This window comes from Sturnira hondurensis, unplaced genomic scaffold (assembly GCF_014824575.4).
Source record: "Sturnira hondurensis isolate 20B ecotype Veracruz unplaced genomic scaffold, ASM1482457v3 Scaffold0005563, whole genome shotgun sequence".
Lineage (NCBI taxonomy): Eukaryota > Metazoa > Chordata > Mammalia > Chiroptera > Phyllostomidae > Sturnira > Sturnira hondurensis.
The window spans coordinates 991,333-1,008,909 of record NW_028078194.1 but is presented as its reverse complement, the minus strand read 5'-3'; the positions used below and the strand labels follow the sequence as shown (position 1 = coordinate 1,008,909).

Here is a 17,577-nt window from a genome sequence, read left to right as displayed (position 1 = left end):
GTGGTCCCTTTTCGTCCACACATACCTGTATTTGTATTTGTAATAGACAATTCCACTTACAAAGTAGTCATCATACTAGCACACCATTTTGAACCTCTAAAGAGACAAAACCAACTAGAAAAGCAGTTCATGTGTTGGCAATATATAAACAACTGGAATCTAGCCTATGCTACAAAATCAGATATTCCTGAGCAAGAGAAATGGAAAGGTAGATTTTTCAAGTATCGCATGGTTGATATTGAACTATTTTACCAAAAGTTTTTTGTAATACATCTTTCACCCTTCCAAAATCCAAATCCTTATATTTTGCATACTTTGACAGGGAATCAGTTACTCATTCATAGACTCTCTACTATTGTTTATTTTTATCTTGTTTATTTTAACCTTGTTCCTGTTCCTGACCCCCACCCTCATACATTCAACCTCCTTTTCTTCCTAAAAAATAATTGTAACACATCATTGTAAAGTATATAGTATTCTATGATAAATATCATTCTGTTTCCTACATGTCTTACTCTACACTAGCCTTATAAATAAGTCTGGCTACGTACAATGAGCAGGCCAGTGCAAAGTAAAAATTCAGAGCCCCTTGTTAGCAACTGTTAAGAACTTCACGATGACAGTAGCAAAGTATCCAACAAAGTGTGGTGCCCTGTGCTACTTCCTGCGTCACACATCTATCGAGTCAGCCCCATTTGGGAGAACACAGCACGTGTGCACAGGTGGTTTGTTTTTTTCTTACTGTCCCATCGAATTCCACAATAGCCATTTTTTTTAAGTATCCCATCCCTCAGGGACAGATACTTTCATTTCTTCAAATTTCCCGCCCTTATACACATCAACATTTACACTTTCCATTAATTACGTGATAATTTCTTTGAGACATATTTCTAGGAACAAGACATTTAGGTCATAGGATATATGGTTGCTCAATTTTACTCTATGTTGACAGATTGTTCTGAAATAAGTTGTATACTCTTGTCAACAAGCCTGAGAGTACCCATTTCTCTGTTTATTGTGCTAATTGTGATGTAATTATGTTACCGAACAAAAGGGTCCGAGGTGGGGGCAATACTTGGCCCACCGAGGGATGCCAAAAACTGCTACAGAAAACAGGGGCCCCTCCCAAGGACGATACACTAATATCTAATGGGCTCTTCTGTCCGCCGCCAATTGGAAACACATCTCTCAATGCCAGAGATTTGTGAAAAGGAAACAAAATGTTTATTTAATACTATTCAGGCCTAATGCCTTCCTTAAAATATTAAAGTCTTTAAGGGTATACACCTACACACACACACACACACAGCTGCCTTCTCCCACTGTCCCAACTCCGGGTACCGTAAATCAGGAAAAGAGCACACGTCCGTTTTTCTCCCAGGCCGCTGGCACGTGAGCTGTGTCGCCTGCCTGTCCAGGCAGGATCTCCAAGTAATCCAAAGTCATGCGGCACCTTTCACCGGCAAGAGTTCTTTGCACCAAGTCCTAGTCAAAGTCTCTCCTGCTTTCCAGGCCACTCGGCCAAAGGGCGCACGCCAAAGCTGCGTGGGCCTCTTCTACCAAAGCCGCGTCTTTCTTCTTCACCTGGCCGCAGGGATCTCCATTCTGGCAAAGTTGCGTGGTTTTCTCTTCCACCTGGCCAAGAGGGGGTCTGCACTCTGCTGAAACTGCATGGCTCTCCCTCCTAATGGCTACAGGGGTCTACATCTTTCTAAATAGCGTGGCTCTCCCCCTCATCTGGCCAAGAGGGGGTCCTCACTCTGCTAAAGCCACATGGCTCTCTCGCAGGCACTCTCTCCGAGAAGCAGCTCCCCATTCTAGCCTGGGTAGCCACTCACTTCTCCCTGGCCCAAAACTTGGCCACAGCTATTTAACATATCTATGAAACCAGTTAAAGGTTATAGATATGTTAAATGACCACTCCAGAGGTTAGCTGCAAAACTGTTGCTATGCAAAACAGCTCTCAATGGCCCTGCTCCATTCGTCCCTTCCCCCAACTGACACCTGGGGGGGGGGGGGGAGTGAGGATATCTTAATATTTCCTCCAATATTCCTGTACACTTTGCGTTCTGGACACCATTCCAAATCTTTTCTGGGCCCCCCCTTGGCTGCACCCTGTATCAATTATGCCTGTCAACTTTCATTTTTTTTAAGATTTTTTTTATTTATCTTTAGAGGGGAAGAGAAGGAGAGAAATCTCAATGTATGGTTGCCTCTTGTGCATCCCCTGCTGGGAACTGACCTGCAACCCAGGCATGTGCCCTGACTGGGAATCAAACTGCAATCCTTTGGTTTGCAGGCCTGTGCTCAATCCACTGAGCTATGTCAGCCAGTGCTCAATCTTTCATTTAAAAATTTATCTTATCTCTGATTTAATTAATTGAACAAAATCCATTTTCTGTTTGCATTTTTACTTTTACATTCATATTTGTGCCTTTGGGGTCTTCTTGAAACTTATTTTTCAACCCCAAGATCTCAAAATAGCAGGGCAAAGATGTTTTTCCTTTCCCTAACTTAGTAGTGGCTTTAGGGCCCTTGAGGGATGAAGCCTCCTTTGCTCCTTTGCTCCTCCTCCTCGCTTTACCATGCTGAAGGAGTAGGTGTTCTTTCAGAGCACAGCCTCTTCCTCTTTCATCAGGATTTCTAAGATCTCCAGGGTTGTAGGACTGAGCATGGGAAAGAACAGACTAACTCCTGTTTGACTCAAGCTGTGGGCTGATACTGATACTGATACTGATGACTAATGCCACAGAGGTCTTCAAGGGAACATTTGGGATGAAGTGCAGCTGGGTCCCAGTCTGGACACATTTTAGAATTTATGCTCTCAGCTCCAGTCATGGAGCTCAGTTGGGCAGAGTGTTGTACCACTGTGCCAAGGTGGGAGTTGATCTCTGGTCAGGGCACATACAAGAATCCAGCAATGAATGCATAAATAAGTGGAACAATAAATCAATGTTTCTCTCTTCTTCTCTCTAAAATCAATAAATAAAAATTTAAAAATAAAATAAAATAAAGTAAAATATATGCCTTCTGAGGATTTATAGAGTAAAGAAAATACTCTGTATGATACTATAGTGATGGATGCATGTCATTATACATTTGTCCAAACCTATAGAACATGCAGCACCAAGCATGAACCCTAATATAAACTATGGACTTTGGGTGATTATGATGTGTCACTGAAGGTTCATACATTGTGACAAATGTACCACTCTGGTGGGGGATGTTGATAATTGGGGGACCTATGCATGTCTGGGAACAGGGAGTATTTGGGAATTTTTTGTACCTCCTTCCCATTTTGCTGTAAACATAAAACCGTTCTAAAAATTTAAGTCTTTATAAAAATCTGTGTCTTTAGGTCTGAACCAGGAATTTGGCATTGTTTCATCAAGGAGGTGAAACGCCTTGATGTTTGCCTACTGACTTTCTTTGTTTTGATGTACTGCGTTGGTGTACTATCCCCTGAGGTTTGTCTTCTTATGGGCCTATTGGTGAGGAACTAGGCTAGCACGAGGTTTAAGGTCTCGATTTTAAGGAATGTAATCTTCCAATGCTGTGCACTGAAGACCTTCTGTGTGTACTTGTGTGTCTATGCATCTGGTGTCTTGAATGCCTGGGGTACACTGGAGATCATGAGTCAGAGGAAAACAAGGCCCACTGTGGGTCAATGCACATGCCCCTTCCCCCTACCATGACTGAGAGTTGGTCAGATGGCCACTGGCCAGAAAGAATGCGTTGTTTTGGGAATGGATTGTAACTCCCTCTTTATCTCTTTTTGGGAGTAGCTTCTTGTCCTGTGACTGCTTCTTGACCCTTGTACACACTTAGACAGTGTAGTTTAGAGTCACGTGCAGAACATGCACCTCCTTTGTCCGGGACCCCTAACAACGAGCCTCAGACTGGAGCAGGTGTGGTCTCTCTCGCACAGGCCCGCTGTGCCAGTGCACTCCCCTGTAACATGAGTAATAAACGGCATGTCCTTGTCACCTAGTGCACTGCGTGGGTTTTTTTTTAATACCATGAACACTTAAGCAGTTCTCTGGTGTGGGTTTGGAGCTCCTGTGCTATACCCATGGACAAGACAAACACCAAAACTTATTCCCCCTGCTAATGAATGTAGCAATTTATTGAGGCATGTAATTTCCTTGGGATGGGGTATTCAATTAAAAAATGAAAAAACAAACCCAGAAGGTTTTACAGTATTTTTTGAATCTAAGATATCCCCATTCATAAGATGTCTTCTTCTTTACAATATAGATTCCTAGGAAGAGAAAACAATGTCAATCATATTTGTAAGACATCATCAGTTATAATAAGTATATGTAAGAGATATAAAAATGTAAAAAACACATTTTGAAATTATTGAAATATAGTTTTCTATGTAGTCCCCAATGCAGGGACCACAAGATTTTTATCAGAGTTTGCTCAGTGATTCAGATTTATATATGGATTAAAACACTCACATGTTTTGGCTTATGATGAAGTGAAATCACCTAGGATTTTGCAAGCCCCCAAAGTCTCTTTTTAAAATTCTGTAGGTGCTTTAAGAGGCCACAGTATTAGGAAAAAGGTCCTAAGACTAATAACCTATTAACTCTAATTGTCTCCAAAACTCTGCTTAATTAAGTTAATATAAAGCCCATTGTACAGCTTTGGAAACTGATGTTCAGAGAAGTTATAATGTGTATAAAGAACTAGCTGGTGAAAGGTAAATATTATGACATTTAGCCTCTCATTAAGACATTTAATTCATATAGCACCAAGTGCCTGATTACCCGACTATGTAGATATTTGGTATTTCATTATAGGTCTAGTGGTTCAAATGTCATCTGTAGACACAGTCTATGTGTTCCAAAAATATCATTTATAATTCATTTCAAATGAGGTTTCTAAATCAATATTTATCTTTTTATTATTCAATAAGCTACACATACAGAAAAGATGCAAGCCTGTTCATACTATAAAATGAAAAGAAACAAAAATAAAATTCCTTCTCTACACAAAATATTTCCTCTATAGACCAATTGGCGATGTTGCCTGCCTGTATAAACAACTTGAGAATTAATATTTTTATAGGAGGACAGCATTACTGACTACCAAAGCCAGAAAATGATACTGCTAGAAAACTATAGGACACCTAACATAGTATTCAATGGAGAAAGTTTGAAATCTTTTCCTTTAACATCAGGAATAAGACTAGGGTGCCCACTCTCACCACCCCTGTTCAACATAGTACTGGAAGTACTACCCAGAGTAATCAGACAAGAAAAAAGGCATCAGAATTAGAGAAGAAGAACGTAACTGTCTCCATTTGCAGGTGACAAAATTTTAAATGTCGGAAATCTAAAAGACTTAAGAAAGCCCTGGCTGGGTATCTCAGTTGATTAGAGCACCATACTGATATGCCAGAGGTTATGGGTTCGATCTCTGGTCAGGGCACATATAAGACTCAACCAATCAGTGCATAAATAAGCTCCTCTGGTGGTTTCTTAAAATTTTGGGGTAATGAGGACAATAATGGTAATTATGATGATGTAGCTACTATTTATTGAACATCAACTATGGGATAAGTTTTTGACCTATATATTTTAATCCTCACCATAATCCTACAAAGTATGAATGATTGCTTCCATGTATAGATTTAAAAATATTGCTTGAAGAGGTGAAATATTGTATTTAAGGCCACTAATCCAGGCAGAGGTGGGAGCTATGCACTTGTTCTTTTTAACTAGGCTCCTGCTGGTAAAATGAGGACAGAAAGTAAATGGGACGATGCATGCAATACGCCTAGAACTGTGCTTGATATTTTGTAGGTGTTAAATAAATATAAGTCCCTTTTCCTCTTTAGTAAGGGTCTAGATTACATATTTAACTATGGTCAGAAAAGGTGGTATCACTATGAGTTGAAAAGAACCATTCTGGGAAGTTAATGTTTTTAAATCTCATCTTTTCCTTTCCACGGAATTCACTCCATTTGCCCAGAAGTCACTGTGATGGCTGGATGTATGCTCATAGACCATGATGAAAGTTGTTGCCAAAAGGAGCCAAATGGCAAGCCTTGCCTCTCCTACCTAGTCCTTCAGTAGGGCAACTGCTGACACCTCCTCCACCTAATCTGTATTGCTCAATCCTTTCCCACTGCCAAAACCTCATTTGGTCTGACTAACAGCAACTCCACTGCCAGGGTCTCTACCTCCTCCCTTGGTGGCTGCCTGAGGCTGTGTGGAGGGGAGGAGAGGCTTCATGTGGCAGAGTACAAGTGTATATGTGTTTCTATTCATTGGCGATTATTCAAACTGGACTGTTCCTATGGACCAAGGACCACCATCTTATTAAAAATAGCATTTTCAATGGGCCCCATTCCAGACTTACTGACCAGCATTTTGGGATTTGGGTCTCTGTTTTAGCAAGGTCTCCAGGAGATTTGTGATATATGGTAAGGTCTGAGAAGATCTGATGTAAAGTATCCTTTTCATAGGAAAATGTGTTGCAAGTTTCTAATGAACAATTTAGAAATTAGCATTCAGAGACAAACTATTATTAAGTGTTGGCACTGCTGGCTTTATGAAAATGAGAAAACACAACCCTCTCTTTTTTTTTTTAGGAAGAGGGTTATTGACACTGTCTCCAAGGAGCAGATCAGATAATAAAGCTTCTCTTTCCACCTCTTTCAACCTCAGGACAATGATTTATCTGTACATCCTGGGTCAACATAAGATTCCATATGCACTTGATTTGTTGTCGGGGCCTAAAGACGGCGGATGCAATCTTTTCAAGAAGATAGCACCAGGAGGGCTTGGCTGAGGCAGCTCCAAACAGGATACTGCAGCCGAGCCAGGTAGCCCCCACCCTTGTGGGCATCCCTTGATCACGAGTACTAACTACCAATCAAGATGCTGATCATGCGCCCACCCACCAACCGTCGCCAAGAGCATGCAGTGAGCATGCACAGGACAACCTATCAGGACCACCTCCCCTTTTCCCCTGCCCCCTATATAACAGCCCCGCCTAAAATAAAATTTGCAGCTTGATCAGAATCCTTTGTCTTGCTGCCTTTCTTCTCACCTCTTGTTCCCATCCCTATTCATCCGTTTCAGGTAGACTCGGGACCCCAGTTGACTGTTCCGCAGGACGGAACAATTTGTGAAGACAGAAAAGGGTAGAGATGTGCAGAAATGCTAAAGTCTGACTGTTTTTTCAAAATTTAAGTTTATACCTGCTTCAACACTCTACGTCAGCAATTATATTTTCATTATATGATGCTTATATGCAGAAAGACAGACCACGAATAAGGTTAATGAATACACATTTTTATTGCTGTTTCTCTGTTTTCAGCTTATCTTAATTAACTGACTATCAAGTGCCTTTTCTTTCCCGGACTTGACTGACTGAATTAAAGTTTAGATCTTCAGGGCTGTGTATTCCCAAAGCATTCAGGACAGTATTTTGCACGTATTAGATTCACTGCTGGGTGATTAATAGAGGCACTTTTCTTTTTGCCTTAAAGGAAATATTTCAGTTTTATTTTAGAAAACAAATAGCTCAATGCAAAAGAAAAACTTAGAGAAGTAATAGAAAAATAAAAAAGTGATTTATGCAAAAAGAAACAAATAAGAAAACCCCCACAACAAACCCAATAGTTTTGTTTTACTTCAGGGCCACTTTCCATTGTCTCCCATCCCCAGTCTTGAGGAATGACATACATAATTGCAAGTAATGTAGAAGGGGGGCTCTACTCTAGAAGATGTTTCAGAATCCCTGAGGATGAAGTGAATATACTTTGAAAAAAAACCACAAGTGATTTTCTAACTCTTTAGCTGATATACCAGCAATAAATAGTTATCTATATACCAGAATACAGTCTAGCCACAGTATCATAAAATTTCTGTAAGTGACTTGAATAAAAAGTGAAAGAGACTTAAACAGGAAACTATGCAATTATACTAAAATATATCAAAGACAACTTGGGTCAAAGTCCAGACATATAACATTTAGAATAAGGAGATTCTGCTTGAAAAATTATTTGAATTATTAAAAAGGTTTAATGCAATTTTAATGTAAATCTCAGTGAATATTTTTGAAAACTTGTAGAAAATATAAATTTTACTAAGAATAAAAGGGCAAGACGATTTACTTAAGAATATTTAAGAGTAACAAGAACAGACATACCAAACTATAATTTAAAATAAACTTTAAGGTTATTAAAAATTAAAACCTGTGGTATAGTACCAAGATCTACAAAACAGAACAGATAGACCAAAACAATTGTAAAGTGATATATAATACAAATGTGTTATAAAGGTAATATCATAAGTTAAAAAAGAAATGTTAAAGGGCTAAAATGGGAAAATAAATTAAATTGGACTGTGATCTTAGAGTAAAGACTTTACACATAGCAAGAAAGAATCAGTACAAAACATTCTCAAATATTTCAATGATAGAAAACCTACCTGAAATGAACACCATTACTACTGAATCAGAATCTAGATTCAGACCCAGTTCTAGGTTTATGTTCTACTGTTCTGCCTTGCAATGAAGAAAAAAAAGGGCAAGAAACAACCAGTAAGGAAAAAAAAAATCTTCACATCAGCCCAAGCTCATATTTTCTATATAGACTAACCAAGATTAGAAGATCAATGAGTATTTTAAACTATTTTAAGAATCAAGATTCTTTTATTAAAAGCTCATGTTTGGCTGTGTTATTTCTTATTTTTCACTATCTTAACCACTTCATATTGAAAGTGCAGTTATCTAAATTAATTGCCCAGTAATCAGCTAAAATAAATTCCCTAATTGTGCTATGCATTGAGTTCAGCTTTCAAATACAGGAAGAGTAATACTGTGGATCATTCACAACAAGGGCCCAAGAGATGCTTTTGAAGGAGGAGGTGTACCTTAATAACTTGGAAAAACACAAGAGTGACTTTGTGCTCATGTTTTCTTATGGAATAAATGACAACTACCTTACTGTGTCTGATGATCAGAGCTCCTCCAGACAGATTTGTCTGATTCCACCATGCTATTTATTCATAGGATATAACAGAGATTCTAGAAAGAGCTTTTAATTGTGAATGAGTAAAGTTAGCTCATTTGCAGGTAATGTAAATAAAATCAAAACTTGACAGAAACAGAAAGGGTAACCAAACAAGTCCAGGAGGAAAAATCTCCCCATTGCGTAATAGTTATTCTCAAAGGAATACCCTGACACTTTGACATAAAGGTAGAAATCTATCATTATTAATATCATTATCAATTATTATTAATTAATCATTAATACTATAGGCCTGACTTATCATGATGGAAAAAGAGTGTTTTAAGAGAAACTCAGAAATAAACTTGACTCTGACTTAGGAATTAAGCCCTCTGTTAGTTAAATAAAAAGCCAGAAATCAGGAGGGGCTCCTTATGTTAGATTAGATCAAGAGATACGGAGTCACGAAGCTAAGGCTTAGATATTTAGCTGCAATGTTGATGCATGCACTGGCTCCCAGTGCCCACGGCATCATGAATGAGATATGAGACAAAGTCACCTGAGTCCTGTGAAGGAAAAGGGACCGCACGGCTACTCCCTCAAGGAGGGAGTGCCTCAGCGTGGCTTGGCCACCCACCCTGATCCTAGCCTAGACAGGGTTTAATATCTTGGGTTTAATTTCTGCAGGAATACAGGTACAGTTTATTAATCCCTGTCAGGCAGTAAGGATCAAATGGTAGATAGCGTACAAAGAACTGTGAGGTCCTATTTTGAGTCAGGGTCTATTAGCTAAAGGTCTATTCTACAAGACTTTGGAAAACAAACTCACTTCCTGCTTGGACCTTTATCATTTAACTAAAAGCATTCTTAGCAAAGCAGGCTTCACAGGATTTTATGCATTCTTTCTTAGGTCTGATCACCCAGAGAACTCACCCTTTTCAGCACAGGGCTGCACTGCCCTCTGTCATTGTTCCAGGCTTAAGTCAGGCAGAGGAGGCAGATAGCCTAGGAGTTTTTGAAGACTTCGCAAGGACTCAGGGGAGTCAGTCTTCATCAAAGCCGAGGGGCGAGAGTCTGTCACCCTCTGACTCCATAGCCCCCCTAGTCCTTCCCTGGGGCCTCCATGTGATCCTGCCTGTCTTAGGTCATTCCCCTCTTGAGGAATCTTACCAGTCACTGGCTAATTGACCAAGCACTGGAGGCCAGCTATGGAAAAAGGAGCAGAAGCGGTGCTCCTGCCAGGGAGATAAGCTTTGTGTCCTTAGTGGTTTATGGTCCGGAGGTCGCTCACTCAGCCTTAGCCATGGGGGTGGTTACAGCTTCTGAAACCAGGCAGGGCGGTTCCCAACACAATGTGATGTTGAGGATCTGGGCCTTATAGAATTTATATTGTATGGGAGGAGATGATGGGATAACGGGACTCAGGAGTGAAATTTTATTAGTACTATATTATTTGTATAGGTTGAGTTTAATGTGGCCACACTAGAAAGTAGATAAATATTAAAAGCTGAAATGGGGATATTAATGGGGTATATCATATGGCAATAGAGAACGATTGCACTTGGCAAAAAATCAATATGTAATATTCTCAAAGATGAATTACATTATCTCAAGATTGGAGAATATCATCTATAAATACATGGCAAGATAGAAATAAGAAAACAGGAAGAAAGGACTGGTATAGACAGATACTTAAGATACCTATAAACCTAATGTAATGTATGGGTGTGTTTATGTCCTGATTTAGACATTATTTACAAGGCAATAATGGGAATGTAAACATTTCTTGGATATTTGATAGCATTAAGGAATTTTTTATTCATTTGGTTTTTAGGCATGAGATTTATATTATAGTCATATTTTTTAATTTTCTTATGGTTTAAAGCTATACAAAAAATATTTCTAGATGAAATGATATGATATCTGGAAATGTGCTTTAAAACAGTTTGAGCTGGTTGTAGTGGGCTATAGATGTAAAACAATTCACCATGAACTAACAATTATCTAGGACAGATATTTGGGGGCTATTCTATCTCCTCAATTTTTTGTTTGAAACATCAAAATAAATGTTTTAAATAGAAATTACTAATGATTTGTTTAAGCAAATCAAACTCAGGGAATTATAAGTTTTTGTATGAAGTTTAAGAATATATTTTGTAATAATTAAGCTAATCCTAAATATGATTGTTGTTTACCCATGATTGTAAGAGAATCTAGCACACTAAAGAAATGGACAGATTAGCCGAATAGAGAAAAACAAATGGTCATTAAACTAGATTTAAAATAAAAATTAGTAAAAATGTTAACTGTAGAGAAACATAAGAATAAGCTTTGATAATTAAATAGGAGCTCCCACGAGTCTGCCTGTGCCACGCAATAGAGACGATGTGAGGAGCAGTGTGCGTTCTTTGAATGGACAATGTTCTCAAATGTAGGAACAGTGATAAAAACACATCACACATACGCACTATACAAAGCAAAGAGGTAAGAGTGGTACCAAAGGTAAAGACATTATGTAGCATGGGATCGTGCGAAAGATCTATTGGTAGTTAGGGTTTAATTTGTTGGTGCGAAATAGTGGACACACTTGGATTTGGGGGTCAGGCAAACTTGAATTCAAATCCTGATTCCAATGTTTGCCATAAGATTTTGCACACACAGTATATCTTAAGCATCCTTTCTTTGTAAAATTGTTATAATGTTACGTATTTTGTAGTATTTTTGTAGGAATTCTGATGCCATATTAAAGTACTTAGCAGTGTTGGTTTTCCCTATTTTTTGTTTGTGAATTTCTTTAAGACTTAATTATATTTTTAAATATAAAATCTTCACAATTTTTAATAGAGGGGCTTAACATGCTAAGTAAGATGAACACAAGTACCATCTATTGATAGAGTAGGTAAAAACCCTAGATTAAAAGAGAAAATTAAGACAAATCTTCAAGTCTACCATCTAGTGGGAAATTTGCGTAACTGCATAGTTTCTATAACATTTTTTTAGATCAGTTGTGAATATGAACATATATTTTTAAGATAACAATAAGTGGTTTTCTAATAAGAATAAGCTATATGCCCTGGCTAGTGTGGCTCAGTGGATTGAGTGCTAGCCTGTGAACCAAAGGGTCACTGGTTCGGTTCCCAGTCAGGACACATGGCGTTGTTGCAGGCCAGGTCCCTAGCGCGGGGTGGGGGGGACGCATGGGAGGCAACTGCACATTGATGTTTCTCTCCCTCTCTTTCTCTCTCCCTGCACCTCTGTCTAAAAATAAATAAATAAAATCTTCTTAAAAAAGAATAAGCTATATGTACATGTTCAGCTACTGATAAACTTAATTTAATAGAACAATTAAATTTTACAACTATAAAAACAAAACTCTGGTAGATTTGCAGCAATTTTGAAATAGCCACAAAGCATATTTCTGTAATAATTGCATAGTTTCTGGACCTGTGTGTAATCTGAAATAGGTCATTTTAAACTAAATTTTTACTTCAAAATTTTTTAATGAAATATTTTATTGTTTTTCTGTTACAGTTGTCCCAATTTTCCTCCTTTGCTCTTCTCCACCCAGCCCACTCCCCACTCCCACAGTCAATCCCCACCCTTTTTTCCATGTTCATGTGTCATTCATACATGTTCCTTAACTAGTCCCTTCCCTTTCTTTCCACCCTTATCTTCCACCTGGTCCCCTCTGGCCACAGTTAGTCTGTTCCTTGTTTCCATGCCTCTGATTCTATCTTGTTCATTTGTTTTGTTCATTAGGTTCATCTTGTAGGTGAGATCGTATGGTGTTTGTCTTCCACCACCTGGCTTATTTCACTTAGTATAATACTCTCCAGTTCCATCCACACTGTCATGAAGGGTAGGAATTCCTTCTTTCTATCTGCTCATAGTATTCCATTGTGTAAATGTACCAAAATTTTTTTATCCACTCATTTACTGATAGGCACTTAGGCTGTTTCCAGCACTTGGCTATTGTAAATAATGCTGATATAAACATTCAGGTGCAGAAGTTATTTTTGAATTGGTGATTCAGGATTCTTAGGGTATAATACCAGCAGTGGAATCATTGGGTCAAAAGGAGGTTCCATTTTTAGCTTTTTGAGGAAATTCCATACTGTTTTCTACACTGGCTGTGCCATTCTGTATTCCCATCAACAGTGCACTAGGTTTCCCTTTTTTCTAGGTCCTTGCCAGCACTTGTTTGTTGATATATTAGTGATAACCATTCTGACCAGTGTGAGGCGGTGTCTCATTGTTGTTTTAATTTGCATCTTTCTGATGGCTAGTGATGTTGAGCATCCTTTCTTATATTTATGGACAATTTGTATGTTATCCATGGAGAAATGTGTATTCAGGTCCTTAGCCCATTTTTTAAAATTGGATTATTTGTCTTCTTGGAGTGGAGTTGTGTGAGTTCTTTATATATTTTGGAGATCAAACCCTTGTCCAAAGTATCACTGGCAAATATGTTTTCCCATTTGGTCAGTTCCCTTCTCATTTTGCTGATATTTTCTTTAGCCATGCCGAAGCTTTTTAATTTGATATAGTTCCATTTCTTTACTTTTTCTTTCATTTTTTTGCCCTAAGAAATATATCAGCAAAAATATTGCTATGTGGGATATCTGAAATTTTACTGCCTATGTTTTCCTCTGGGACTTTTTTGGTATCATGACTTATGTTTAAATCTTTTACCCATTTTGAGTTTATTCTGGTGTATGGTGTAAGTTGGTGGTCTAGTCTCATTTTTCACATGTACCTGTCCAGTTCTCCCAACACCACTTATTGAAGAAGCTATTTTTACTCTCTTTTATGCTTTTGCCCCCCTTTGTTGAATATTAACTGATTGTAGTTAATCAGTTAACTACTTGGGTTTGTTTCTAGGCTCTTTATTCTGTTCCATTGGTCTATGTGTCTGTTTTTATGCCAGTACCAGACTGTTTTGATTACAGTGACAGTGTAGTATAGTTTGATATCAGGTATTGTGATCCCTCCTACTTTATTCTTCCTACTCAAGATTGCTGAGGCTATTTGGGGTCCTTTTTCATTTCATGTAAATTTTTGAAATATTTGTTCTAGATCTGTGAAATATGCCATTGGTATTTTAATAAGGGTTGCATCGAATCTATAGATAACTTTGGGTAGCATGCACATTTTAATGATGTTGATTCTTCCAGTGCATGAACATGGTATATGCTTCCATTTGTTTGTACCTTTCGTAATTTCTTCAGTGTTCTGTAGTTTTCCAAGTATAGGTCTTTTACCTCCTCAGTTAAGTTTATTCCTAGGCACTTTATTTTTCTTGTTGCTATAGTAAATGGAATTTTCTCTAGCTTCTGTTTCTGATATTTTATTGTTGATATACAGAAATTGATTTCTTCCTTGATCTCATTGTTAACCCATTCATTATTTAATAGCATGTCATTCAGTCACCATATATTTGAATGTTTTTGAGTATTTTCCCTTGAGTATTTTTCATTGGTTTCTAGTTTCAAGTCATTGTGATCCCAGAATTGCTTGATATGATTTCAATTTTCTTGAAGTTGTTGAGGCTTGTTTTGTGTCTTACCATGTGGTCTATCTTTGAAAATGTTCCATATGCATTTGAAAAGAATGTATATTTTCCTTCCTTGGAGTGAAAAGTTCTGTATATACCAATCAAGTCCATTTGATCTAGAGCGTTGCTCAATGCCACAATATCCTTGTTGATTTTTTGCTTGGAAATTCCATCCATTGTTGACAATAGGGTATTAAAATCCCCTATGATGAGTGTGTTACTGTTGGTATCTTTCTTGAAGTCCTCCAAGATTTTCCTATTTAGGTGCTCATATGTTGGGTGCATATATGTTTACAAGGGTTATATCTTCTTGATGGACTACTCCCTGGAATATTATGTGATGATGTTATTTGTCTCTTTTTATTGCCTTTGCTTTGAAGTCTATTTTGTCTAATAGAAGTATTTCTACTCTAGCTTTTTTTTAATGTCATTTTGCCTGGAATATTTTTTCCATCCCTTCACCTTCAGTCTGTATAAATCTTGTCGTGAGGTAAGTTTCTTGCAGACAACATATATGTGGATTATGTTTTTTTATTCATTCAACTACCCTATGTCTTTTGATTGGAGCATTTAATCCATTTACATTTAAGGTTATCATTGATGGGTAGTTATTCATTGTCATTTTTCCCTTTGTACCTGTGATCCTCTCTCTCTCTTTTCCTTCAACTTCTTGAAGCAGTACCTTTTGCACCTCTTGCAATACTAGTTTGGTGGAGAAGCATTGTTCTAGTTTTTTTTTCCCCCTGGGAAACTCCTTATTTCACCTTCCATTTTAATTGTGAGCCTTGCTGGGTAGACTAGTCTTGGTTGCAGGTCCTTGGTTTTCATCACTTGTAATATTTCTTGCCATTCCTGTCTGGCTTGGAGTGTTTCCATTAAGAAATCAGATGCTAGCCTTATTGGGGCTCCCTTGTATGTTACTTCCTGTTTCTCCCTTGCTGCCTTAAGATTCTCTCTTTGTCTTTAAACTTTGACATTTTAATTATGATGGGCCTCTTTGGGTCTCTCTTGATTGACTGTGTTTCCTGGATTTGCGTGACTTTTTCTTTCATCAAATTAGGGAAGTTTTCCATCATTACTTTTTCAAACAGGTTTTCTATCCCCTGCTTCTCTTCTTCTCCTTCTGGTATCCTTATGATATGAATATTACTATGTTTCATGTTGTCCTCCAGCTCCATGAAACCCTCTTCATTCTTTTTGAGTCTTTTTTCATTTTGTTTCTCTGAGAGATTTTTTTCTACATTGTCCTCCAGCTCTCTGATTTGATCTTCTGCTTCATTTAGCCTGCCTTTAATTCTTTCTAGTGTATTCTTCATTTTAGATATTGTATTCTTAATTTCCTCCTGGCTCTTATTGATAGTTTACATGCCCTTTTTCATACTGATGTAGTTCCCAGTAAGTTCCTTGTGGCTTCTATAGAGTTCCTTGTAGTTTTTACAGAGCAACTTGAGCATCTTTACAACTATTATTTTGAACTCAATATCTAATACATTGCTTGCCTCATTTTCATTTATCCCTCTTCCTGGGGATTCTTCCTTTCCTTTCAATTGAGGATTATTCATCTGTATCCCCATTTTAGGTGACTCTTGTTTATTTCTGCATATTTGATTGATCTGCTTTGTCTCCCTGTCTTCGTGGGGAAGATTTCTGTGGTAGGAGACCTGTGGGACTCAGTGGTACAGTCTCCTTCATCTCCTGAGCTGTATGCTCTTTGGATGCCCTTTATGCTATTTATGTGGGTTCTCTTATGTAATTGGGTTTTGGTTGCTGTTGGGTCATGCTTTGGTGGGTTCTTTCCTCTGGCTGGCTGGCTGGCTGAGAGTCACTCTGCCCACCACACCTTGTATGCTGTTGTATGGAACTGCCAAAACAAAACAAAATAACCCAGGAAACAAAACCATCTCCCACATAATGACCCCCACCCTCAATCACACTATTAACAGCAAAAGAGCAAATATTAGTAAAGGTCTAAAAAGATTTTGACTATATAAGAAAGGAAAAATGAATATTCGATGACTAACTACAAGAAAAATGATTTTGAGAGGGTAGATTATGAGAAAATGTAGTATCAGTAGGAAATAAATAAGTTTTGCATCAGTGTAGCCAGGATCATCACAAAATCTTACATTTTGAATCAAATCTTTGACCCTAAGTAAAGTTTCTTAGGTGTTAGACACATGTGTTAATTATTAAGAGTGAAAAGAAATGAATAGTACAAAATCATACAAGGAAATGGCATCATAACATTGTATAGGTCAAGGCTAAACTGTTCTGTTAAAAGAAACTGTGTTGGTTTTGGTGGGTGTGAGAAATAGGTGATTAAGCTTTGGAAAATATAAATATTATTAATTCCCTGCCATATATGCCTACTTAATATTTATGGTTTTGAAATCTATGCCACCGCCTTATGGAATCCCCATTTAAAGAGAAAGGAGCTCTTACAAAAAGGCTTAGAAAGCCAAGAGTATTTGAACAGGGGTCTCAAACTCCAGGTTTCACTCAACCATTATTTTTCTCCTTCTCCTTTTTGCTTCCCTTTCTTTCCTCCCTTCCACTCCCTTCTGCTCCCCTCCCCTTCCTAACTCATTCTTCCTCTTCCTAGTTGTCCTGGACCAGTTAGTTTCAGTTCTTTTGGCCTATTTTGTTTTGTTTTTATTTCCTGTTGCTGCTTCAGGAGCAGAATCACAGTCTTAATAGCTGTGGGGAGCATTTGGTCAATGAAGTATCTATGGAGGCATTGCTAAACCAAGCAAAGTCATCAAGAGCAAAGACATATACAAGGATCTCACAGCCTGTAGTGGGGATTCAAACATAGTACTTTTCAAGAAATAGTACAGTACATGTGTACATTTCCATTCTGGATATAAACATCATTATTCATCAGGTTTAAAAGAATCACATACCTTGAGGAAGAATAGAGGAGTCTTTGAAATTCCTCTTAACCGGCCCTTGATGTATGTCACTATACCAACTGGAGCTAATGCGTTAAATGCTTTGATTGTCTTAGCCAGTTTGGGATTAGTAAAAAAGGTGATAAAACCTGAAACAGAAT

At 37.9% G+C, this 17,577-nt stretch overlaps 1 protein-coding gene and 1 long non-coding RNA gene across 2 annotated transcripts in view; both read right to left on the bottom strand.

The window, feature by feature from the left end:
- The window catches only part of LOC118987946 (lipase member K), a 98,731-nt gene that overhangs the window by 49,625 nt on the left and 31,529 nt on the right, over nt 1–17,577 (bottom strand). The window lies entirely within an intron of this gene.
- LOC118987948 (uncharacterized) lies at nt 7,673–17,558 on the bottom strand. Its single transcript, XR_005066688.1, has 3 exons — nt 17,429–17,558; nt 8,964–9,058; nt 7,673–7,758 (listed from the first exon to the last, which is right to left on the bottom strand). It is a non-coding gene; the product is annotated as an uncharacterized LOC118987948 (long non-coding RNA).